We start from the raw sequence: 26346 nt of genomic DNA, 5'->3' as shown, positions 1-26346 counted from the left end.
GAGGTGCCTGAGCCCCCCCATGCCCTCGTGGGACAGCTCTGGTCATGAGCTTATTTACCAGCCGTCTTGGTCCATCTCCTCCTCAGTAGTGCTCCTTTCTACCACAGCAGATGAGTAGCCACAGTGTTAGCACATGACAGCCTCACCCACGTGGTCCTAATCCATAACACAGAACTGTGATACCTACACTGACAATATCCCTCCTCAGAGGTGGCACTTCAAGAGCCTTGAAAAAGCACGAATCCATACACTGCTTGCACGACCACAACTGTCTCTCTCTCTCGCGGAACGGGTGCCACATGCGCCTGGGATGTCATGTCTGGGGCTGTAAAAGGCAGAGAGAGAGAGAGAGAGAGAGAGAGAGAGAGGCCTAGCGCTCACTGCTTTTCGTTAAGCCTGTATCTACCTGCAGTAACTCAGCCATGCACGTCCGGTCTACCTGCCAGTTGGGAATACGTTGTAATTGAGGTTCATTCCAATGTTACAGGTGGGTCTCTGTTTTCCTAAATATCACCTTTTTGTGTGTGTAGTTTTTGCTTGTTTTGGGCAATAGACACTTACAGCCTTGAATCAAACCCCCATAGCAGCAAAAACTAACATTTAATCAAGTCGTGCTTTGTGTCGTGCAAGGGTTCCTTCCCCTGAGATCTGTTCAGTGGCATTGGGTGCCAAAATTATAGCAGAACCTCAGATTCATGAACACAAATGTTATAAATTGGACAGTCAACCTCATGCCTCTTTTGAAATGGGACACAAACTAGGAACTGAGAACAGCGGAACTAAAAAAGAGAGCAGTGCCGCAATGCAAATTACTAAAAAAAGAAAGGGAACACAGCAGTGTTTTGTGTACTGTGATGTTTCAAAGCTGCATTGACAAAGGCAGTTGCAAACTTTTGAAAGCCCCATAACACTTTGCTCAGCACCCGGAACTGTTCAGCATTGCCTTCAGGCCCCCATGTGTTGGTAACTCCAAGGTTCCAGAAGTGCAACGGTGCAGTGCGAATGTCATACGGTCAGCATGGGCATACGACATACTTTGTCTCACTCTGCCACCTAGTGGGGATTTAGAATGGTGTCAGCAATGGGTAGAGCTGGATACAATTCAACCTCAGATGTAAGCCACGCACCTCACCGCAAGATTTAAGCACTGTTTCCTAAAGGCACTAAGCATGGTGTGGCTGTGCTTGACAAACTGCAGTACACATTGTGAACAGATTTGAAGATAGCAGCAATAAACTAGTGACTGCATGTTAAATACTTCTTGACATTGTGTGCAATTTCTTAAAAGTGATCATTTTAATATGGAGGGCCCAAAGCGAACCCCAAAGAGGTGAACAAATCCAAAACTGCCTCCAATGATTTGTCTCTCTCTAACACACAGGCCCCCCTAAATACTCTGGTTCCAACACTTGTTCCTCAGAGTCAGGAAGAAAGAATTAGCCTTTTGGATTTAAATAGTTTACAAAGGACGGTTTTAGGTACAGAGAAGGAAAACAGAAGTGATTGGGGTAAAGAGCAGCTTCCATATGAGGAGAGATTAACAAGATTGGGACTTTGGAAATTAAAGGTGGAAGGGTGGGGTGGGATCTGTTGGTAGGCTAGAAAATTATGACTGATACGGAAAAATTGATGTCAATGTTATTTTCTCCTCCACTAACATACCACAAGGTGCTCACCCAATTAACTTTACAGGGAACAGATTTAAAAAATAAAATAATTTCTTTGCAATCAGTGTGTGTTATCTCCTTGCCAGAGAGGCTGGTTGAAAGGCCCACCCTATAACAGTGGTCCAATAAGAACAAAATAAGTTCAAGGCAGAGCGATGGCTACGAGGCAGGATGGGCAGGGATGGTATCCCTGGCTTCTGTTTGCCAGAGTCTAGGAACAGGTGACAGATGGGCTCGTCTGAACCTCTTTCCTCCCCCGCCATGTCATGACTGAGAAATGCACCTCCTCTGCTCATGCCTTCTGAAGCCCCTGGCACTGGCCACTCTCCGAAGACAGGATACCAGCTTAGCTGGACCCTGTTTGGCCATTTTGACGTTCTGAGACAGAGCCCTTGCTGTGACCCACGTGCCTCTTCCAGACCTGAGACAGAGCCTAGGACTCCTGACATTGTCTCTCTCTCCACAGAGTTCATAACAAAGGAAGCAAATATATTAAAAATTTAAACCTAACCAGTGTCCCTTATGCGACTTGCTACAAGATGTCAGAATGTGTTAGCGCTGAGCAGCTCTAACATTTATTTAATTTTCTTTCTTTTATCTAGGAATTAGATTCAGTTCCCCTGTCAGTTAATTGCTATGTTAGCTACCAAAAAGACTAGAGTTTTCAATTGCCTCAGTAAGCCTGGAAAGAGGTGATGTGTGGGGAGTGGTGGGCACAAAGGGTCAGCCTCCCCTCTCCCTCCTTGTGGTTTGCTGCAACGCTTCTGAAGCTGCTGCCCTCTATCTGCCCCACATGGCCTCACGGGCCTCCCCCCACTATTACAGCATGCTTAGCTGGCCACTCCCAAATGCTTACATCTGAAATGGTACCCCGGCATTTAGATGCCTAACTTCCATTGAGACTGACGAGAATTAGGAGCCTGAAAACATTTGTGAATCTCACCCTACAAGTGTAGACATGATTGCTCTCTTAAAGATCTTGGCATGTGTAATAATTCTAACCCTTCCCTTAATGAAGCCAAACTGAAATTCACATTCAGAAGCATTTGGAGTAAAACCTGTCAAAATGAGTTTCATTTATGACATTCATGGTTTAGTGCCAGGATATTTTTTCCCCAGTATAGACGCTCATGGAGGCACGCATCTGCAAAGGAGGAAGGCCCATAATCCTTTCCCTGGGAGCATGTTACATGGTCAGGCATTTCCAGCCTTTGCTGGAGTAGAGACACTCAGAAGCGGAAAAGAGAAGTATGCTAGAAAAAGAGGCTGTCTCTGTGTGCAGACTGATGCTGCTGTTTCTTTTTCTTTGAGATCTGAGTGGTCCCCAAAGATGACTGCATGGCTGGCATGTTCTGTGGGCTGGGCACATCAATCAAAGGCTGTTTCTCGCTGGGATTGCAACACAGACTAATGGGAGGCAGACTTGCCAAACATGCCTTTATCAAAATGAACCGGATGAAAGAGACTGTAAGTCTCCGTGACACAGAAAGCGTCTCTCTCTATTTTCTACATAATTTAAAAAATAGTTGTAGCATGGCTGACTACTTCAGCTCTTTCTTCCACTTTATCCATACATAAGTATGGCTATACTGGGTCAGACTGAAGGGCCATCTAGCCCAGTATCCTGTTGTCCGACAGTGGCCAATGCGCCAGAGGACTGAACAGAACAGGTTCTGGGGGCACCTCTCCAACCCATCCTGGCTTACAGCCATTGATGGTTATAATCCTCCATGAATTTGTCTTGCTCTGTTTGGAACACTGTTAAAAGTCCTGGCCTTCACAACATCCTCTGGCAAGGCACTCCACATGCTGACTCACACGGCTCAGGCTGTGTTTAACTGATTAGTAGTGTCACAATGCAAAGAATGCCATTCTCCATCAAACCCAAACAGCAGCAAAGTCTCCCAGAGCAATGAGCCTCAGGGGTGGTTAAATTATATCATGAATTGACAAGTTTGACTCCCACTCTTTGGCTGCAGAGCTGATCTAGGTAAAAGAGCAGCAGCGCTCATATGGTTGGCATGTGCCTTAGGAGGACTCTAATATTTTAAAGTCATGTGTTTGCTTCTCCCCAAGTAATGAGGATGACTCAGGTTGATACACTCCCAGATTCCACCAAAAGCAACCGCAAAGCCTTCTCAGGTGCATCGCTGCACAGCCAAAAGACTGCTGAGGGGGAGAACGTCATGTCTGACCACAAACACAGGCAGAGTTGCACAAGTTTCAGAGGCGTAGCCATGTGAGTCTTTTTTCATCACAAACAAAGAGGAGTCCTGTGGTACCTTAAAGACCAAAACATTTATTAGGGCATAAGCTTTTGTAGGTTGAAGCTGGAATAAATGTGTTAGTCTTTAAGGTGTAAGGCGCTACGGGACCACTGCTTTTTTTAATGCCGCTACACCCCATTATGGTTCCCCGTCACCTTTTTTTCAGAGCTGGGCCAGGAGCCCCCGCCAGCCCACAGGGAGGAGATGAGGAGCTGTACCAGCTGCTTTTTTTTTTTTTTTTAAATAACAAAAAAATTTGCACTGCAGAGAACTGCTTGTTTATGCTAAAAAAACTCACACGACTGCCCCCCCTGAAACTCGTTTTTCCTCTTAAAAACTAACATTTAACTTGTTTACTTTTAAAGCCTAACAAATTTATTAGCGCAGCAGCTTCCAGTGGGCTGTGTTTATGACCTGTGTACTGTCTAATTCATCTACCATGTCCGAAAGTGCTTAGCTACTGACGACTTTCTTCACCCCACTGTAATGCAAGCCAGGATTCCAACTGGCTAAAGCACAGCTGCTTGTGCCATTATCCAATCGTCATGCAGTGACAATTTTTTAAAAAATAACCAACAAGCATAATGGGCTTGCCAAAGAAGCCCGCTTAATAGCTGCAGCAACACCTTTTCAGCCAAAAACAGTATCTGTGCAGGCACGACCAGCCCTCGACATGAGTGACCAGGGCTGCTGCCCAGGGTGATGTACTGATGGGGGTGTGTATGAATAGTCTCATGTAACCTCACCTGTGGCCGGCCAGCCAGGTAGGAGGGGAAACCCAACATCTCAGCCCAGGGCAGGGAGGACAGCAGCACTTTCAGGTAATTTATCTGCAGTGGTGAGGGTGGTAGCTATGTGGGTGCTCAGGGCAGGGGCAGAAGAAGCCTTCTGGCAAGAGGGTGGGGCAGGCTGTGCTGGAAGAGAGTCAGAGTTTGCGTGGGCAGCTGAATTTGGTGGGGACTGAAGTGGGAGGCAGGAGAGAGAGAGAGAGAGAGGGAGAGAGAGAGAGAGAGAGATATCAGGGAGTGTGTGTGTTTGTTCTGGCTGGGATTTGGAGCAACCCTGCTTTCTGGGTGTGTGTGAGTGTCGAGCAGGCCTGGGTTCAACACCACCTCCCTTTCCTCCCAAGAGCCCTACAGGGGAACTCAAGGGGGGGAGGTATGACAAGCTGGGGAGTGGGGTATGACACTTGAGCTGCTGAGGTGGGAACCTTTTAATTGTGCCCCTCCCCTACCAGCAGCTGGTTCTGTCTTCCTGTTTGCCTGGCTGGCTTAGAAGTTTTGCTCACTTTTTTGGGGTGGGTGGTAGCTGCTGTGGAGCAGGTGGGTGGGTGGGTGCAGAAGGGACAACTGTTACTGAAATCAGCTCTGCCAGGAGTCCCCTAGGGAAATGAGTCACAGTGGGTGATGTCTGGCTGGATGGCTGAAACACATTTACCTTTCAGTCAATTGCTGATGACTTAGCCCAGTGGTGTGCAACCTGTGGGGTCACGGATGTCTTCCTGGGGGTCATGGCTCCAGAGCCACATGCGGCTCTTTAAGGAGCTATGTGTGGCTCTGAGCGCTGATGCTGCTGGCTCCTCTTGTGGCTCTGAAGGCTGCTGCTGCTTAATCAAAGCCCACAGGTGAAACTGAATTTAGCTTTTTTGTTGAAGTAGCGGCAGCCTCCAGAGCCTCAAGTTGCACCGGCAGCAGCAGGGAGCCCCAGCAGAGGAAGCCGGAAGGGCAAGTAGCTAAGGGTGCCGGAGAGCTCGGGGAAGGGATGGCTGAGCCTGCTCTACTGGACTCCCACTGAGAAGGAGGTGGCAGGAGGGAGCAGTGGGTGTGAGGAGATGGTGGCCATGGAGGAGCAGCATTTGGAGCTTGTTGGTTCAGTCAGGTAAAACCTGTGTGTGTGTGTGTGTGTGTGTGTGTTTGGGGCTGATGGGGGTTAAAGCCTGGGGGCAGGGTGTGTGTGTGTGTGTGTGTGTGTGTGTGTGAGTGATCAGGGAGTGTGTGTGGTTCTGTGTGCAGAGGTAGGTAGGGAGGGTGGTGCTGTTTGCTGGGGCATGGTGCATGTGGTGGCACTGTGTTTAGGGGCATCTGTGATAAGGTGTGACTGCTACGCTCGCAATTTTTTGCTTTCATCCTGCCCATTATCGTCCTTTATCTTCCTCCTCCCCATTACACCACAACCCCTGCTTGATACCCAGAAGCAGCACAATACATAGACTGGTTTAAGTGACACACTCCTTATCAGGGCTATAACCAACACTGTGATTAATGTGCAGCAGATGGCAGTCTCGCACTGCAGCACAAGCTCCAGCCCTGCAATGCTGAGCTTTGGTGGTCTGTTGCTCAGCAGATCTGCAGTTCGGGTTTCGAACAAACCCTTTCAATAATTCCTCCTTTATATTTGAGGGCTAAATTGGAGCAGACGTTTGCTTGCTACATGCACAGCAGGTTTTTCACTTTACAAAAGTCACTTTTGAAGCAATGAGGAAATAGGTTCTATCGTATACTTTACAGCAAGGTCTTAATTAGGGTGTAGAAAAAGTAACGTAGCAAGGGGCAGGTAGTAATGACCAGTGTGTCAGGATATTAAAACTATAGGTAAAATCTAAGGTCACACTGAAAATCTAGCACAAATTTACTTTCCAATGTGTTAAAGCTGGAACCCTTCTATCCCAGTAGCCTGGAGATCCCTTCCCAGAACCCTCTTGGTGGCATACCAAGCTCCATGCTCATTTTGGTTCAGCATCCAAAGTAGAGTTCTTGAAGTAGGAAAATAAGTCAAAGCTGCTGTGATCTCTGCAGGGCATATACTCCTCTGCAGAAGTATGACACTATTAAGCTATGTCTACACGTGAAGCCTACTTCGAAGCAGCCTATTTCGATGTGGCGACATCGAAATAGGCTATTTCGATGAATAACGTCCACACGTCCTCCAGTGCTGGCAACGTCGATGTTCAACTTCGACATTGCGCAGCACCACATCGAAATAGGCGCAGCGAGAGAACATCTACACGCCAAAGTAGCACACATCGAAATAAGGGTGCCAGGCACAGCTGCAGACAGGGTCACAGGGCAGACTAGTGCTTCCGGGGCAACAGCTAGCCGCTCCCTTAAAGGGCCCCTCCCAGACACACACAGCCTGCACAGCACGCGGTCTGAGGAGCCATAGGCACGCAGACCCTGGGCGACGCAGTCATGGTCCCCCAGCAGCAGCAGCAGCAGCAGCAGCAGCCAGAGGTCCACCCAGCCCTCTCTGCAGGAGCAGGGCTCTCCCTGATCCAAGCCATGCGGGAGGCAGCTGAGCACCTCCTTGCCACACCGGAGGAGGAGCGGCCCCCAGGGGAGCAGGGCTCAACCCCCAACCCAGCAGCACCCCGCCCCCACCCCCGTCTCACACGCCAGCGGCTGTGGAGCTACCCCACCAGCACCGACTGGTGGGAGCGGCTGGTGCTTGAGGAGTGGGACGACGACCACTGGCTCAGGAACTTCAGGATGAGCCGGCAGACATTTATGGAGCTGTGCCAGTGGCTCACCCCCGCACTCAGGCACCAGGACACTGCCATGCGGCGTGCCCTCCCAGTGGAGAAACGGGTCGGCATCGCTGTCTGGAAGCTGGCCACTCCAGACAGCTACCGATCTGTGGGACAGCAGTTTGGCGTCGGCAAGGCCACTGTCGGGGCTGTCCTTATGGAGGTAAGAGGACCCACGAGGTGGCGGGGGCAGGGGGGCCCTGGCAGGGCAGGGGGGCCCTTGCAGGGCAGGGCAGGGGAGGGGAGGGCAGGGGGGCCCTGGCAGGGCAGGGCAGGGGAGAGCAGGGCAGGGCCACGCACACCCTGCACACCCCTCATTGGTGCTCTCCCATGTGCTTCCCCTGCAGGTCGTCCGCGCCATCAACGCCCTGCTCCTCCACAGGCTCGTGAGGCTGGGGGACCCAGATGCCACCATCACAGGCTTTGCCACACTGGGTTTCCCCAATTGCTTCAGGGCTCTGGATGGGACTCACATCCCCATCCGCGCCCCGGAACACAGTGGAGGACGGTACATCAACCGCAAGGGCTACCACTCAGTGGTCCTCCAGGCCTTGGTGGACAGCCGGGGCCGTTTCCAGGACGTTTATGTGGGCTGGCCTGGCAGCACCCACGACGCCCGGGTTTTCTGGAACTCAGGCCTGTGCCGCCGGCTGGAGGCGGGGACCTACATCCCCCAGCGGGAGATCCCTCTGGGGGACACCACCATGCCCCTCTGCGTCATCGCAGATGCGGCATACCCCCTCCGGCCCTGGCTCATGCACCCGTACACGGGCCATCTCTGCCAGCCAGGAGCGCTTCAACCAGCGCCTGAACCACACGCGCCAGGTGGTGGAGTGCTCATTTGGCCGCCTCAAAGGGCGCTGGAGATGTTGCCTGACCCGCCTGGATGCGGGCCCCAACAACATCCCCCAGATTGTGGGTGCCTGCTGCACCCTATACAATTTGGTGGAGAGCAAGGGGGAGGCCTTTTTTCAGGGCTGGGCTGTGGAAGCCGGCAGGGGCTACTTGCAGCCACCTGCTGCCCCCAGTCGCCAGGTGAACCCCCGAAGGGACCCGGGTCCGGGAGGCCCTGCGGGCCCACTTCGAGGAGGCTGCGGGGTGAACTCTGCCAGGCCCCCCACTGTGCCCCGCCCCCTTCCTCCACAACACTCCCTGCCCCTACGCCCACACCATGGAGCACCCAACCGCACACCCCCGCCCCCACTTCTCCTGGACAAATAAAAGCACGCACTCGTTGGGAAAATGAAACTGGTTTTCTTTTTTCAACTGGTTTTTGAACTAATAATGACAAAACTATGTACAAGACCTACTAACTAAAGCATAACATAAGTGAATAATAAAAAAGTTTCCATATATTTACAAGTAACAAAAAACAGAAAACCAGGGATTGCAAGGATGGGGAGAACTATTTACATGGGGGTGGGGACTGGGCAAACGGGGGGCACAAAAACATAAGTCCAACTATATACAAGGGGGGGGCCATGTCCTGGGCCCCACGCCCCTATAGTCCGGCACTGGGGGTGGGTGGCCAGGAGCCCCGCCTTGGCCGCAGCCCTGTCCGGGGCTGGCTGGGGGCCGGGCAGACCGGAAGATACGTCTGGCGAGTCTCAGCTGGCCCCAGGTGTCCCTCGGCGGTCCGGCCCTTGGTGGCGGGTGGCGGGGCGACGGCGGACGGCGCGGCGACGAGTGGAGCAGCGGGTGGTGCGGCGGGTGGAGTGGGCAGGGCGGGCACTGCGGCGGCTGGCGCGGCACGGGGGGCCGGGTAGTCCACGAGACGGTTGAATGTCTCCATGTAGGCCCCCCATGCCTCTTGGTGCCAGGCCAGCGCCCGCTTCTGCAGGTGGAGGCAGCGTTGCTCCACCTGCAGACGCTGCTCCGTGACCTCCAGCTGCCGGCGATGGATGGCCAGCAGCTGGGGGTCCGTCGCCACCATGTGGTGTTGCGGGGTCCGTCGTCTTGCCCGCCGTGGGGCTGGTCGGTCCTCCGCCGAGGGGCTGGCCTGGAGTGATGGCCCTGGAGGGGATTCCGGGACCACTGAAGCCTCGCCGGTGCTCTCCGGTCCTTCCGATGGTGCAGCTGCGGAACACAGGAAGGGGGGAAGAAGAATGGAGACAGGCGTTAGTGTGGGCCCTGAGCCGTGGCCCTTGTCCCCCCACCCCTGTGCTGCAGGTTCCCCATCCCCGTCCCCGGGAGATGCTGCTGTGATGGGGTTCACGGGTCCCCCTGCACTGCACCCCGTCCCCTGGCGGGAGTGACTCTCACTTCACTCAGCAGGGTCTGACAGGAGAGGTTTCTGAGGCCACAGATGCCCAGTTTCTCCCAGGAGTGACAGTACAGCAGTCAGAGACAATCCTTCCAACCCGTCCTGGGGAGAAGACCCCAAGGGGTGCCCCTCTGGGGTGTAGCTTTCCCCCTCCTCAGGCTGGCTGCCTTCCAGCTCTCCCTTCCCCTAGCCTCTACCTGCGGCCCCCACCCCCGATTCAAAGCCAGCTCGGCTCCTCCCCCCTCTTTGTTCAGGGCAGGGGTGTCACCTGCCAGTTGTAGCCCCAGGATCATCCTTTGCCCCTGGGAACTATTCAGCTTGCTGCTCATATCTAGCCTGTCTCGCATTTGCACTCCCCCCACTCCATCACATGCTGCTGTGGCTGCTGCTGCTGCGGGGTGTCCCACCCCCCTCCTCCCGGGGGACCCTAGAGGTTCCGCTCCCCCCTGCCTTGGGGATAGGGCATGGCACTGTCGTGCTGGGGCGGGGGGCGGGGAAGGGGCTGATGCCCTCCTGTGAGGGACATTGCACTGGTGTCCTTGGGGCCATGGCCATCTGGGCATGTGGAGGGCCCTGGCCACATATCTATTACCCCCATCCCTCAACCCTGGGGGTGTGCACCGGGTGGGGTACATACCTGTAGGTCCACTCCCACGGTCCGGGGACACCCGGGGAGGCGGACGCCCAGCTGCTGCTCCGGGAGGGGAGGATGATGTGCAGCTCTGTCTCAGCGGAGGAGGAGTCCCCCTCCTCCTCCTCCTCCTCCTCCTGCTGCTGCGATGCCCCGGGGGTGGGCTCCAGGGGGCGCCCCCAGGGTGCGGGGCTTACCTCCGGGGCAGACTCCGGCTCTGGGGCCTGCTGGGGCTCCTCAGCCGAGGTGTCAAGAGTGGCCGGAGGGGAGGAGGTGTGTCGGGGGCCCAGGATGTCCCTGAGCTCCCTGTAAAAGGGGCAAGTGACGGGAGCAGCCCCAGATCGGCCGGCCGCATCCCGGGCCCAGGTGTAACCCTGCCGCAGCTCCTTCACTTTACTGCGGACATGGTCCAGAGTGCGGGCAGGGTGACCCCGGGTGGCCAGGCCCTCGGCCAGCTGAGCAAACGCATCCGCATTCCGCCTCTTGCTCCCCATTACCTGGAGCACCTCCTCCTCGCTCCAGAGCCCCAGCAGGTCCCAAAGCTCGGCCTCTGTCCAGGAGGGGCCCCGTTGCCACTTGCTGCCCTGGCTCCCCTTGTGGGGGGTCCCCTGGGGGCGCTGGGGGGGGCTGCTGTGCGGCCATGAGGTTGGTTGGGGGTTGTTGGGGCTGCTCAATAGCATGCAGGCTGGCCGCGTGTCTGGGCTGCCGCCTGCACGCTCTCTCAGCTTCCTGCACAGAAAGGGAGGGGGAGGGGACCTTTAAGGGGCCGCTCCATGCGGCCACCGTTGAGCTGAGGGGCTGGAGAGAGCGTCTCTCAACCCCCCCAGCTGATGGCCGCCATGGCGGACCCCGCTATTTCGATGTTGCGGGACGCGCAACGACTACACGGTCCCTACTTCGACATTGAATGTCGAAGTAGGGCGCTATTCCCATCCCCTCATGGGGTTAGCGGCTTCGACGTCTCGCCGCCTAACGTCGATGTTAACATCGAAATAGCGCCCGACACGTGTAGCCGTGACGGGCACTATTTCGAAGTTAGTGCCGCTACTTCGAAGTAGCGTGCACGTGTAGACACGGCTTTAGTGTAGCTGGAAAATGCGGATTGGCTACACAATCTGTAAGATGGATAGAAAGCTGGCTAGATGGTTGGGTCCAACAGGTTGAGCAGCCAATGGCTCAATGTGTGGTTGGTGGTCACTTTCACGTGGGGTGCCCAAAGGATCAGTTCTAGGGTCAAAGATTATTTGACATCTTTATTAATGACCTGGATGAGGGGATGGATTACACCCTCAGCAAATTTGTAGATGACACTAAGCTAGAAGAACAGGTAGATACATTGGAGGGTAGGGGTAGGGTCAAGCGTGACCTAGATAAATTGGAGGATTGTGCCAAAAGAAATCTGATGAGGTTGAGTAAGGACAAGTGCAGAGACCTGCATTTGGGACAGAAGAATCCCAAGCATTGTTACAGGCTGGGGACCAATTGGCTAAGTAGCAGTGCAGCAGAAAAGGACCTGGGAATTATGGTGAATGAGAGGCTAGATGTGAGTCACTAGTGTGCCCTTGTAGCCAAGAAGGCTAATGACATATTGGGGCGCATTAAGAGAAGTATTTCTAGCAGATCTAGAAAAGTGATTAGTTCCCTCTACTCAGCACTGGTGAGGCCTCATCTGGAGTATAACATCCAATTCTGGGCCCCCCCAGTGTAGAATGGATGAGGATGCATTGGAGTGGGTCCAGCAGAGGGCAACAAAAATTATTAGGGAGCTGGAGCACATGACCTCTGAGGAGACGCTGAGGGATTTGGGTTTATTTAGCTTGCAGAAGAGAAGACTGATGGGTGATTTGACAGCAGCCTTCAACTTCCTGAAAGGGAGCTCCAAAGAGGATAGAGAGAAGCTGTTCTCAGTAGTGATGGATGGCAGAACAAAAGGAGGAAAGGTCTGAAGTTACAGAGGGAAAGGTGTAGGTTGGATATTAGGAAAAACTATTTCACCAGAAGGGTGATGAAGCACTGGAATGCTTTACTTAGAGAGGTGGTGGAATTTCCATCCCTAGAGATTTTTAAGCCCCAGCTTGACAAAGTCCTGGCTGGGATGATTTAATTGGGGATGAGCCTGCTTTGGGCAGAGGGCTGGACTAGATGACCTTCTAAGGTCCCTTCCAGCCCTAGAATTCTGTGAGTCTATAAAACAGAACCAATATCCCAGGCCTTTGGATTTGCCACTTTCTTTTCTTTCTTGTTTGTGTTCGAGCTGAAGTCCACAGGTTAACTGTTACACACATGCAATCCCATGAGCTGGTTGTGATTTGAGCTGGTTGTGATTTCAGAAACTCCTCTATTTGATGAGTAGCTGTATCATTCCTGAGAGTTATGGCCCTATAGAAGCAGGACAGATACCAAATTGCTCAATCACCTGGATACAGTCACTTAACTTCTCTGTGTGGCAGTTTGTCTCTCAATGACAGAGGAGGAGGTTACCAATACCAAAGGGGAATTGTGAGGCTTAGTTAATGTTTAAGTGTTTTGACAGCCTTGGAAGAATGTTAGCAGCACTACTTTGGTGCTGTGGCACGCAGACCAGCCTTGTAATTGATGGATCTGGTTGCTGGAAGGTTCCCCTGTTTAGAGAAATCCTCAGATGCTGTTAACACTCCTAAATCCCACACACCACTGTCATTGGGATTGTGGCCAGGGCTGTTTTACACCCAGCAGATCCATAACTGCCAGAAAGGCTACAGGAGCTGCTTGACAACCAGCTGAAGTCACAACAGCCTCCCGCCTGCTCTAATTAAACTCTGGGGGCTAGATCCAGGCAGACAGTCCCAGGAACAGCAGCTTGAAGTCACCAATGTGCACCTCACCCTCTTAGTCTGGCACTGAGACCTTCTTGGCAATGTCAGAGAATCAGGACTAATTAGTGAGAGAGCGCAGTGGGAGTGGGGACAAAGTATTGCAGAACACACAGCAGCATTCTCTGGCCTCCATTTTCTCAGTTGGCTGCTAAGTCTGGGCAACAAGATCTGCTGCTGGATATGCAAATCAGTAGTTAGATGCCCAAGACTCCATTTTAGGAACATCAGCACAGATGTGAGCCTCCAAATGTACCAAATTTTGAAAAGACTTTTAATGTCCTGCATTGGTTAGTTGATTTGCTCTTTATAGTGTTACACGTCAGTGCTCCTTCCTTTAGTTGCAAGGGCATTTAGGATTTACCAACTGTTCTAACACTTCAAAAGCAATAACCTTTAAAACTTTCCTGTGTTTCAGAAACTAGGAGAAAATGATAATTGGCAGTTTCAAATACAAGAACAATACTTCTTGGATTCTGCAGAGTCAAAGCTGCTTCAACAACATGATAAATAGGCCCCCACCTTATCCCGGCAATAGGTCCTAGAGATAGGTGTTTACTGCAGCAAGAGAGCTCACATAACTGAAGCAATTTTATCTGTAAATTAAATGCCTGCCTCCAGGGTTAAGAAGTTCCTTAAACTGATCTGATGCATGAACCACTAGAACTCAGCATTGTTCTGATCTATCTTATTAACATGTCCTAATCTTGCAAATATTTCATAGACTCTCTAAAATATACACTTTGTAAAATATGTCTTCTTCCGGGTGACTCAGAGCTCTCCCTGGTGAGCAGGACTTTCCCAGCTGAAGTCTTCTCTTAAACCTATCTCAGATTTTTCTCAACAATGAGAAGAAACATGAAAAAAAAAAAAAACCCACAAACATTCTTGTGCCCAAAAATCTGAAAAGGACTCCAGCTCATCACATGAGATGCTTTGCTGTTTTCAGTACTACACTGTGGTTAGGGACACCAAAATATGTACTTTGGTTTAATAATCTAATTTTTATCCCAGCATTTGTAAATGGATTTTGGCTTTTGGTATAACATTTTTTAAAAAAAAAGCTTATTCATTTATCAAGTAATATTAACTGACACCTCTTGACTATTTACCAAAGGGTAAAATGTTAAGTGAGTATCTCCCCTCCTCTGCCAGACAGTAAAAAATGTTGTTAAACCTACCTGGAAGGGGCAGAATCAGATATGGTGGGTTTTTTTCTTGTGGTCACACAGCAAGCGAACAGGACAGCTGTAATGAGACCCAGGAAACCTGATGGTCCTTTGTCTGGACTTTCAGTGGCACTTGCGCTCAGACAACAGGAGCATTCTTAATAAGAGTTCTTTTTGGCCAGATCCTGAAAAAAAAACATACTCATCATTAAGCATAACAAAAAGCAGTCAAGTAGCACTTTAAAGACTAGCAAAATAGTTTATTATGTGAGCTTTCGTGGGACAGAGCCACTTCTTCAGACCATAGCCAGACCAGAACAGACTCAATATTTAAGGCACAGAGAACCAAAAACAGTAAGTGAGAAGGACAAATCAGAAAAAGATAATCAAGGTGAGCAAATCAGAGAGTGGAGGGGTGGGGGGGAAGGTCAAGAATTAGATTGAGCCAAGTATGCAGACAAGCCCCTATAGGCTCAATCTAATTCTTGACCTTCCCCCCCACCCCTCCACTCTCTGATTTGCTCACCTTGATTATCTTTTTCTGATTTGTCCTCCTTGCTTACTGTTTTTGGTTCTCTGTGCCTTAAATATTGAGTCTGTTCTGGCTATGGTCTGAAGAAGTGGGTCTGTCCCACAAAAGTTCACCTAATAAACTATTTTGCTAGTCTTTAAAGTGCTACTTGACTGCTTTTTGTTTTGATAGTGTATAGACTAGCACGGCTTCCTCTCTGTTATCATTAAGCACGTGTGTAACATCATTGATCTTAATGGAGCCATTTGTGCGTTCTGTTTTAAGCACCTGCATCGTGTTTGTTAAGTTTGGCAGTGGATGGTCTCAAGACGACTCCTTTACATGTCACTAGTTGAGTTTCCATTCCAGGAAGCACAGCGTCAAGGAGGAGAGGCTACTTCACCTATATTTACTATTTTTATTTCCATCATTTGTAGCCTTGTTGAGACCTGTTATGAATTAGCTGTGATATTACACCCCAGATGAGTCAAAACAATAGATCTCCGTGTAGACAGTCTACATTTAGTGCAATGATTTAGTTACTGCTTTCCTCCACCCAACTTCTTTCTTATTCCCATTAGCGACATGCTGGCTGTAGAGAAAACTTATTCATACTCTAGAAATGTAATCTTTACTCAAAACAATTTTTATTTGGCTTGGCTCCTTCCCAGTGCCATAAAGTGATAGCCAACCCAAAGTGCTTACATAGACAACATGTGCATCTGAGTCATATTTATTATCCCTGTTTTAAAAAAAAGCACCCAGTTTTGTTGTTTGGTGCAATCGATTGGACTCAAGAAAGCAGCATGCCTTTTGAGCAGACCCTGTCTCTGGAATCTGCAAAAATTTGCCAGGCTCCAAATTTAGAACTTGTGGGTGGAAGCTAAGCAGGGAGCCAACTGTTTATACCATTACATCACAGGAATCAAGGGCTTTACTCTGAAGCATCCAAGAAAATTAATGGAGAGCAGAGACTGTAAAACTCCCATCTGTTTCAATTTAAGTCATGGCAGAGAGGTAATTATTAATAAAAGCAGCTTTATTCACAGCATGGTAATCTCATTGCTTAAATTAAACGTATCCCTTTTCAGGGCATTTTACTAGTCCATTGGAACTTGTAAGGGTTAGGGTTAAGGATTGATGTTTGTAAGGGACAGGCTTAGCCTAAAAATAAAGTAACAAAAAAATCACACTCTACTGAAAAAACATTTTAAAAAAAAACATACACCCCTAAAAAGAGTCTCCTAAGTAGCACATGCACTTATCAAAATGGTATGGCTCTTCTCCTGGCTTAAGGGTGACTGCTATGTGGCTCTTACTTTCAGCAGAGAGAATAAGGCTCTCAAATGGATACTGATCGACAGTGCATGTAATTAATTTGAAAAGTATTTCAATTTGCTTGACCTTCATGATCTGGGGCAGCCAATATAAGCTTGAACGTCTGCATCAGGGTCTCTGAGGAGTTGACAGTGAAGAACCCAGGCAAGTTACCAACATGCAGGGGGTGTGCAGAGTTAGGCATGCACAGATTGTCCAATTGCCTTACCCCACTCACTGTGTATTCTCGTAACTCCCACGGCAGACGTGCTTTTTACACACACTGTAGTCACAGTCCTTCCTGAAGGTTGTAATTAAAACCAGTGCCTATGCTGGGAAGGGACTGGTAAAGAGATGCTGAGCAATGCAGATACTCCAGTGGCACTGTGCCTGGGGCAGGCCTAATGCCTTCTGGGGCCTGATGATGGAATGTGGGTCTGGTTGTCTCCTGTTGTCAATACTTCGCTCAGAGGGTATACTGCACACTCCATCCCCACTCCAGTAACAAATGGCAAGAGAGAGGCTGGGACTGACACCGAGGAATGCAAAGAACAGGACTGTGGATGCAAGGGGAGTCCTTGGGCCCAACTAATGTAGCCCAAGGATTAGGCACCATCATATTTTGCTGCAGGCAGTGCAATGTGCTTAAAACAAAAGAGGGAAACTTCTCCCCATTCTTAACCTGACATAACTATTTGGGTGCCTAAGGACATGGTCTTTGAAGCATTCTACTTTGTCCCTTTCCCCCAAGTGTCCGCAGGCACTTAGTGGGCCCCGTGCTTTCTGGCGGCTTCTCTTGCATGCTTCAGAGGCTCATGGAGACCTTTCCACTGCCTCAGGTATTCCTAGAGGCAAGGATCTCCGCTCACCAAGCCACTCTCCTCATAGAGAAATCACCAGCAGCTCTCCAAGGGAGGGGTGTGGGGAGCCCAGGCCTACGCACTACTCCCGGCTCTTGCCCAGGGACCCGAAAGAGTGGCAGCCAATGGGGACTCTTCTTCTGCCCCAATCACAGCAGCGTTTCCCTGGCCCACTTCTCCCACTGCTTCCATCTTCCCAACCTTTTCTCGATGGGGACCCATTTTCACAATTCAGAAAGATTTGGTGACCCAAGGCAATTCAAAAACAGGTGAGGGGAACAATGCCATAACTAGCTAATTTCGCACCTGAGGCAAGAATATAAAATTGAGCCCCCCCCATGTTTATAAATTCATAGTAGTTATTTCATAGAAAAGGGGAAATATATTAATAAAATAACAACACTACATTTACTATAGTCAGAGGTGTGGTGGTGGGAACACACTTGTCCCCAAACCTCTCCTCCCGGCTTAAACCTCACAATCAGGGGCTTGTGGAGTCACACTCAGAGGCTAGGGGAGTCACATTCAGTGGCTAGGAGTCACTCAGGGGCTGGAGGGGGCTAAGGGAGGCAAGAGGGACCCCTCTGGCTGGAAGCTGGCTAAGGGCACGGAGGTTAAAGAGTAGGTGCAACACATGCCAAAGCAGCTGCAGTTGAGGAGAGCACCCGGCCTGCCCAGGAGACATGGTTAGGGCAGGAGGCACATGAGCACCAAGCGAGCTGGCTGGCAGGGATTACAGTTGCTGAGAAAGTACATTATCCAGGTGGGGAGCCAGCAGATTGGACACACGGCCTATCAGAATGACCCTGCCATGAGCAGTTACTGGGACAGATCATTTGTTTGAGGGATTCTGGAAGGGAAGGGATTGAGATCTGTTCCCAGGTGGCACCCTGGGGAGGAGTGTAAGAATGTTATCTGCATGTTGGCTCTAGTGAGGGGGGCGTTACCTACCCCAGAGCCTAGAGCCGGGGTCTGCAACTTAAATAGGGAGTAGAGCCATTTTTTTCCAAATTCAGTTACAAAATCAATACTTCAAGAGCCGCAATGCATGGGAATACGAGACAGCCCTTAATAAATAACCTCAAACCGCACTTGTGTCAGTCTCTCCTGCCTTAGGGAAGGATGTGCTGGTGGCTCAGACATCCACATGTTGCCACATCCTCCCTCACTCCCAAAGAAAATCCCGTCGAGGAGATACACATATCTCATAGAACTGGAAGGAACCTTTAAAGGTCATCCAGTCCAGTCCCCTGCCCTCACAGCAGGGCCTATCACCATCCCTGACACACTTATTTAAACCTCTCCTGCCTTAGAACCTTGAAAGGCTCCCCCCAGGATTGAATTCACAGCCCTGGGTTTACAAGGCCGTTGCGCTACCTTGTATGTGGAGAGAGGCAGAGAACAGGTACGACACCACAGGGCTTTCTCTCTTTGTAGCGCTTTGCAAACCACTTGCAATACCCCAGGGAATAAGTATTAGGCACTGCACTGGGGTGTGAAAATTGGGTAATATCCCTGTCAATAGTACCTCAGCACGTCAATGGTGCTCAGTGCGTTCTCTGTTTAACAGCCAGCCAGAGCAGCGGTGTGTTAATGTGACTAGGCTTTACATGTGAGACACAATAAATAAATAGGCACACCCACTGTGCCGGTGTGGCTCCTTCACAAGCAGGAGTCCCAACTGATCTGTTGTACAGATAAGGATATAGGCAGGGAGGTAAAGTGAGTCACAGGAAGAGGCGTCAGCCACACCCAGCAGGAGGCAGCTAAGGTGACACTGGCACCTGCTTCTCCCTCACGCCTGCTGCATAGACGTGCACCCAGGCAGCGGGGCTGCAGCCAGGAGGGCTGGCTGAGCAGGCTGCACCTCCATGGATCAGAGCGGGGAGGAATAGCCAGGCAATAGGTAGCAGAGATAAAGAAGAGGGAGGGAGCGGTGGAGGGGGCAGACTGACCCCAGCCTGCTCCTCCCCTCTATGTCCACCCCAGCCTCACAAACCCAGCTTTTCCCTGGCACCCCACTCACCCAGCAGCCCCCGACATCCCCAGACTCAGTTTCTCCCCCAGCAGCCTCCCCAATACCACTATACATCCAACTTCTCTCCCAAACCCCACCAGCACGCTCACTACAGGGACAAAGGCAGCTGCAGCTCTGGCTCAGGGTGGTGGAGGTGGGGAGGCAGGGGAGTTTGAGCAGGGGTCCCGGGCTGCAGCTGCCTTTCGCCGTGCAGCAGCAGTAGCCACCAGCAGCACAATGAGCTGCAAACGACTCTTAAAGAGACACATGCAGCTCAGATGGAGCTGCCCAGCCAGTTAACTGCGCCCCCTGAGGTACGGCACGTGAGGTGAGTGCCTCAGTCACCTCATCCTTGTTACAGCCCTGCTTAATTAACCTCAAGTGCTTTTTTTATGTGGGAAACAGAAACCCACTCACCCAGCTCCTGCTGTAACTGCCTGGTATAAGGCTTCTACAGCCCACCACTTTCAGTCTGCCACATTACTTTCAACAATAATTTAGCTTTACAGCCTTTCACAGAGTTACGTCCTGTTAGTTCCATTTTACAAGAAAGGAAGCAGAGGCTGAAAGACAATAAAGGTCTTTTTTCAAAAGACCACAACAGCACAAACATTCAGGTTTGTGATCACAGGGTATGAACTAGAATCTAAGTCTGCCAACCTCTAGTCCTATAGCGTAAGCACAAGCTCAACATTCTTACCCTAGGGACAATGGAGTATTTTTCTATTAAATGGGACCCTCTGATCATCTTCCCACCATGTGACACAGCTCTTACTGTTGTAAAACTTGTGCAGGGAGCTACAGAGACCAAAGGTCATCCTTCATCTAGGAAAGTGTGGTTCCCACCTGCGGGAATATCACACTACTTCATGCTGGTCTAACGCCAGGCTCTGGTTACCATATTCTGCATCTTTAATAAAAAAAATAGTCAATTTGTTACACAAGTTCCTTGTGCTTTACTAAGAACATGCCCACGAGAGAAGACTGGTGACTCTTTCAAGGTGATAACTCAAAACTTAAGTCTCAGAGGGGTAGCCAAGTTAATCTGTGTCTGCAAAAACAACAAGGAGCTCTGTGGCATCTTAAGGACTAACAGATTTATTCAGAAATTAGTGTTTATGGGTAAAAACCACTTTGCCAGATGCCTTGGAGCGGAAATCACAGAAGTAGGGACTCACACATATGCACATGCATATAAGGAAAAGGAGTTGCTTATCAAGTGTAGAAGTGTTAACAAGGCCAGTTCAGTCATGGTGAATGTAGTTCACTCCCAGCAGTTGATGGGGAGGTGTGAATACCAAGAGAGAGAAAATTGCCTCTGATAACAGTCCCCTCCCCCCTGACTATTTAAATCATGAGATTAAGAAATAGTAATGACAATTTCCCCTGCAGTTTCTTTATTGATGGACCATTTGACAAGGCTGGGAAGTATGAGGGCCATAGCTCGAAAATATAGCATAGAAATTTGGAATAGATTTGAAAAGAAACAAAAAGTTTGCCATTACGTCCTCCTGGAATGGCTCCCTGAAAGGACCGGTACTATTAAAAACAACACATCTTAACAGCAGGCTGTGGGACTTTTCCTGTTAAAGAAGTTTACAGTTAGACCCTAATGGGATGAACAAACAAATACTTGTGTTTATTATAACAGAATGAACAGAATGTACTGCAGGGAATATGACTCACTTTTCCATAGGAGGTCTGTCTACTCCTTGGCTTTAAAATGATGACATATTGTCTCTCTTCACTGCAGTTTGCTGTACAAAGTTTTAATGAGTTCATCGAAAGAAGCTGCCTGTCACATAAAAGTTGATTGATCTGCTTGGTGAAAAAAATCTGCCTTTTGATAGGACACTTTGTACTAGGCCAGGGGTCTGCAACCAAAAGAGTGAGAAGAGCCATTTTTTCCAATTCGATTACAAAATCAATACTTCAAGAGCCACAATGCACATGAACACGAGACAGTCCTTAGTAAATAACGTCAAAGCATATTTTTTGTCACCCCTGTTTTAAGAACAACGCGCACACAATAACTGTAATGTGATCCATGTAAATATTTAACCCTTTTCTGTGTCCTAGTAAGCTCTAGGATCAGTCCTATCCAGTGGCAATGAGTACCAGAAATTAACTGGTGATCCAGAGGGGTCCATTTAGGAGCGTACAATACACCAGGGGGTCAGCAAATTTTTTTTTTATTTTGGGCCCTACTTTTTGTCCCTGCAATTAGCGGAGCCCCTCCCCTAGCCTGTCCAGTGCCCTGGAAGCAAGCACTGGTCTCCCATAAGTTATGTGCCATGCTCCTCTGGCAATGGCGGAAGTGGGAGGGGCCAGCAGAGGCCGCAGGGGAGAGGCCGACTGCACTGTGCCCCATTATGAAATTCAGTGCTGTGATGAGCTGTTTTTGCGTCTGAGGCGAGAATATAAAATTGCTCCCCCTCATATATTCATAGTAGTTATTGCACAGAAAAAGGGAAAATATATAAACAACAAACAACAGCAACAACAACCACAACAACACACTGCTTATACTGGCTGGGGCGGAGCTGTGTCTGGTTCCTCCTGGGCTCGCTGGCAGGGGAGGTATGGGCTGTGTACGGTGTGGAAGTGGGGCAATGAGCAGGGGCAGAGTGTGAAAAAGTGGGGTGATGGGCAGGGTGTGCTGGTGGCACTGTGTGTTAGGACAGGTGTGTAGTGGTGCTGTGTGTAGGGGCAATGTGTGTGTGTGTGTGTAAGCACTACTAATGCTGTGTGCAGAGCATGCTGGTGACAGTGAAACTGTGCAGGCAGAAGGGGTGTGGGTGGTGCTGTGCACAGGGACAGGGAGTGTGGGTTGTGCTGTGCACAGAGGCATGTGCGGATGTGCACCTCCCGTAGACACACACGCTGCCAGCTCTGCTAGTCAGTTGGGTGGTACCTAAATCTCTTCTAGATGACGCCTAACTGCTCAGCTGGCAGGGAAGGCTGAGGTGCTGGGAGGAGTTTGCAGGTTTGACCCCAGGGTCTGGCCTCTGTAGGCCCAAGTGGGGGGAGGGTAATGGTCTCCTGTCCCTTCTGACAGTTGTGTCCACACCCAGCACCTTCCACTGCCATGGTGCTGCTCTGCCCGGGCTCCCTCCTGCCCGCCCCCCATCCAGCTGGTGGCCAGGCTGGGTGCATTTACTGCCGTCCCACACTCACTGGGGGGACCAGGCTGGTAGCAGCCACTTAAACAAGGCTACCCGCAAGGTGCACGGATGCTCCAAAGGAGAGAAGGCTTCACAAGGCAGAGGCTAGCAATGAGCAGGAGCATCACCAGCTGGGAGCTGCAAACAAGGGGCTGCTAACAGGGGAGTTTGCCTCCGGGGGAGCCCCATATTATTATTATTTGGTTTCCTTTTTATAGGTTTATTTCTCTTCTGCCCTTCAAGGCAGCTCTAATATCCTCTGAGGGAATTCTCTGAAGAAAGGGAAAAATGGGTAGTGACAAGTCTACTGCCAAATCAGCTATTGTGACCTGCACAGCATGTGCTACGTTTGTCTTCCTCCTAGAAGATAGAAGGAATTTCGTATGTACCAAGTGCGAACTGGTTGTGATCTTGGAAGAAAAGCATATAGGACCTGAAGAGCAAATATCAACATTCCGGTCCATTAGCGGAAGTGAAGACTTCCTTAACAGAAGGCAGCATTCAGTACTGCAGACGCAGAAGGCTGAATAATCACACAGGGCAGTACAGAACAAGGAAGAAAACTGGAAGCATGCAACCTCCAGGAAAAGAAAGCCAATTCAGGGGGAGGTAAGCAACCACTTGCAGGCCCTCTGCAAGGGTGATACATTGGAGAACGCTGTGGCAGAAACCTCTCAGAGAAGGGAACAGAAGAAGACCCCACTGACTGGAAGGCATGAGATGCGTAGTCCTAGGGATGGCAGGTCTACAACCACCACCCCCCCGGAGAAGACGACGGGTAGCGGTGGCCAGGGCTCCCTCCTAAGAGGGACAGAGTCATCCACCTGCCGTCCTGATCTGGAATCTTGGGAAGTTTGCTGCTTACCAGGAGCTAGAATCCAGGATGTGACAGAGACTTCCAAAAATCATCAAACCTGCTTCCTACTTCTCCATGTAGGAACCAGTGACGCAGCACAGAACGATCTTGAGCAGATCACTGCGGATTATGTAACTCTCAGAAGGAAGGTCAAGGAACATGGACTGGAAGTGAGTCCTCACCCAGCCTCCCTGTTGAAGGAAGGGGTCTAGATGGAGACCATCGAATCGTGGAAGTACATGCATGGTTGTGCAGGTGGTGTCAGAGAGAGGGATTTGGTTTCTTTAACCTTGAGACTCTGTTTTGAGAACAAGGATTGCAAGGAAGAAATGGAATCCACCTAATGAAAAGGGGAAAAAGCATCTTTGGGAGCGGGCTTGAATATCTAGTAAGGAGGGCTTTAAACTAGGTTCACTGGGGGATGGTGACACAAGCCCTGAGATAAGTGGGGAAGGACGAAGGTACAACAAAGGAGGACCTGTCATTCAAAAGGAGAAAATAGGCCAATCAGCTCATTATTGAAGATGTTTGTACACAAATGCAAGAAGCCTGGGAAACAAACAGGAAGAATTAGAGGCCCTGGCACAGTCAAAGAAGTACAGTCATACCCCGAGATACACCCATTCGGCTTATGAGCATTCAAGTTTATGAGGAGTTTGATTTAAACCCCCTACCTCGTCTTACAAGGCATTTCCTCTAATTTACAAGGACTGATTTCAATTTCATGCGCCTCAGGGGGACACGAACGCCCTGCAACGGGAGAAAGGCTGCAGCTGCGGCTGCAGCTTCAGGCAATGGCTGCCCGCAGCTGCATCCCGCCTGGCATGTCTCTCTGCAGCGCCCAGTGGAAGTTTCCCGGAGCCCCCGGCCCAGCGTTTGCCTGCGGCTGCTCTGGGTCTCTGCCTCGGCTCTGCAGCAGTGGCATGTCCCAGCCTAGCTGGCGGCTGCAGGCTCCCGGGTGCTCCCGCGAGACGTGGCTGCTGGGCGCACAGCCCATCCTGGCCCCGCCCCTGCCTCTCGCTCCCTGGGTGGCTAGGGGGCTGCTGCTGCTGCCTGCCCTGTGCAGCTGTGCCTTGGGCGCCACTTGCCACCTGTGGTGTTCCTTTGCATTTAGTGCCTAAGCTGCTGCTGGCGGGGCCTCTCCACCACGCAGCCCTGCACGAGTGAGGCATCGCCCCTTGCCAACTGGGGGCCTCCTGTGCCTGCCAGGCTCCCCACGTGGCCAGCCCCTGACACTGCCCCCTCCGCACTTAACCTAAGCTGCACTCAGGCCGGGCTGCCTCCCCGTGCCCTGTGCTCTGCCCTCCTCGCCCCCTTGCACCGGTCCCGCTTCTGCAGCTGTGGACAGCTACCTGGCTTTGTGCCCCCCTCCCAGGTGCTCTTCGATTTCCGTTCCCTGTCTCTGCAGGTAAACAGACATATTGTAGAGTAATTAATAAAGGGAAAATGCCTTGTTAGGTTGTGTTATGATAACTAATGTTAACTATTGAAGTAATTGTGTTCATTTTAATGGGATTTGGTGGTGTTGTAGCATAAATGGATGTAAATTTTGGGGCTCAGAAATGCATAACATTTTTTCCCATTGAAATTAATGGTAATTACATTTTCGACTTGTAAGAATTCGCCCTAAGAGGAGTTTTTCAGGAACAAATTACACTCGTAAGGCAGGGGAAGACTGTATGAGGTGACTGGAATAACAGAGACTTGGTGGGATGACTCACATAAGTGGAGCACGTTCATGGAAGGGCAGAAACTGTTCAGGAAGGACAGGTAGGAGAGAAAAGGAGAAGGAGTTGTGAAGTATGTTAGGGAGTAGTATGATTGCTCAGAGCTCCAGTATATGGAGGGAGAAAAGCCAGTTGAGCATCTTTATGTTAAGCTTAGAAGAGGAAGCAACAGAGGTAATGTGGTTGGTGTCTGCTATAGGCCACTAGATTAGGTAGATGATGATTTCTTCACACAACTAAGAGAAGCTTTCAGATCACAGGCCCTGGTTCTCATGGGAGACTTTAATCACCCAAACATTTGTTGGGAGACCAATACAGCAGCGCACAGACAATCCAGGAAGTTTTTGGAGAATGTTAGGAATAACTTCCTGGTACAAGCGCTGAAGAAACTGACTAGGGCCATGCACGGCTTAACCTGCTGCACACAATCAGGGAAGAACTAGCCGGAGAAACAGAAGTGGGTGGCAATCTGGGATGCAGTGATCATAAGATGGTAGATTTCAGGATGTTGACAAAAGGAAAAAAAGTGAGCTGTAAAAAACAGACCCTTGATTTCAGAAAAGCAGACTTCGACTCCCTAAAACAACCGATGGGCAGGATCCCCTGGGAAGCTAATATGAAGGGGAAAGGAGTATTTTAAACAAGTCCTATTGAAGGCACAGGAACAAACCATCCCGATGAGCAGTAAGAAAAGCAAATATAGTGGGCAACTGGCTTGGCTTACAAGAGATATCCCTGGCGAGTTTAAACTAAAAAAGGATGCATATAAGAAGTGGAAACTTGGACAGATGAGTAAGGAGGAGTATAAATATATGGCTGAAGCGGTAATCAGGAAAATGAAAGCACAAATGGAATTGCAGCTTGCAAGGTAGGAGAAGGTCAGAAAGAAAGGTTTCGACAGGTGTGCTAACAATAAGATGGTGATCAGGGAGAGTCTGGGGCTGTTACTGGATGAGGGAGGTAGCCTGGTGACAGATGATGTGGGAAAGGCTAAAGTACTCAATGCTTTTTTTGCCTCAGTCTTCATGAACAAAGCCAGCTCCCAGATTATGGCACTAGGCAATGTAGTAAGGGAAGGAGGTGGGCAGGCCTCAGTGGGAATGAACAGTTTAAGAGCTATTTAGAAAAGCCAGAGGCACATAAAGCCATGGCTCTGGATTTAATGCATCCAAGGGTACTGAGGGAATTGGCAGATGTCATTGCAGAGCCTTTGGCTATTACCTTTGAAAACTTGTGGAGATCAGGAGAGGTCCTGGATGATTGGAAAAGTGCAACTGTAGTGCCCGTGTTTACAAAAGGAAAGGAGGACAATCCAGGGAACAATAGACCAGTCAGCCTTACCACAGTCCCAGGAAAAATCATGGAGGGGATCCTCAAGGAATCCATTTTGGAGCACTTGGAAGAGAGGAAAGTGATCAAGAGTAGTCAAAATGGATTCACCAAGGGCAAGTCCTGCCAGACCAATCTGATTAGCTTCTATGCAGACGTAAGTGGCTCTGTGGACAAGGGGAAGTCAATGGAT

The 26346-nt window shown here is 50.2% G+C and overlaps 1 long non-coding RNA gene across 1 annotated transcript in view; it reads right to left on the bottom strand.

The window, feature by feature from the left end:
- Nucleotides 1–334: 334 nt before the first annotated feature.
- LOC142014587 (uncharacterized) overlaps nt 335–26346 on the bottom strand; it is an 83204-nt gene continuing 57192 nt past the window's right edge. Inside the window, exons 2-3 of the long non-coding RNA XR_012645985.1 lie at nt 14385–14557; nt 335–1053 (exon numbers count right to left, since the gene is read on the bottom strand). This is a non-coding gene — a long non-coding RNA (uncharacterized LOC142014587). The remainder of the gene's footprint in view (nt 1054–14384; nt 14558–26346) is intronic.

This window comes from Carettochelys insculpta, chromosome 6 (genome assembly GCF_033958435.1).
Source record: "Carettochelys insculpta isolate YL-2023 chromosome 6, ASM3395843v1, whole genome shotgun sequence".
Lineage (NCBI taxonomy): Eukaryota > Metazoa > Chordata > Testudines > Carettochelyidae > Carettochelys > Carettochelys insculpta.
Note: the sequence above shows the minus strand (reverse complement) of the source record. Positions and strands in the feature narration are given on the sequence as shown.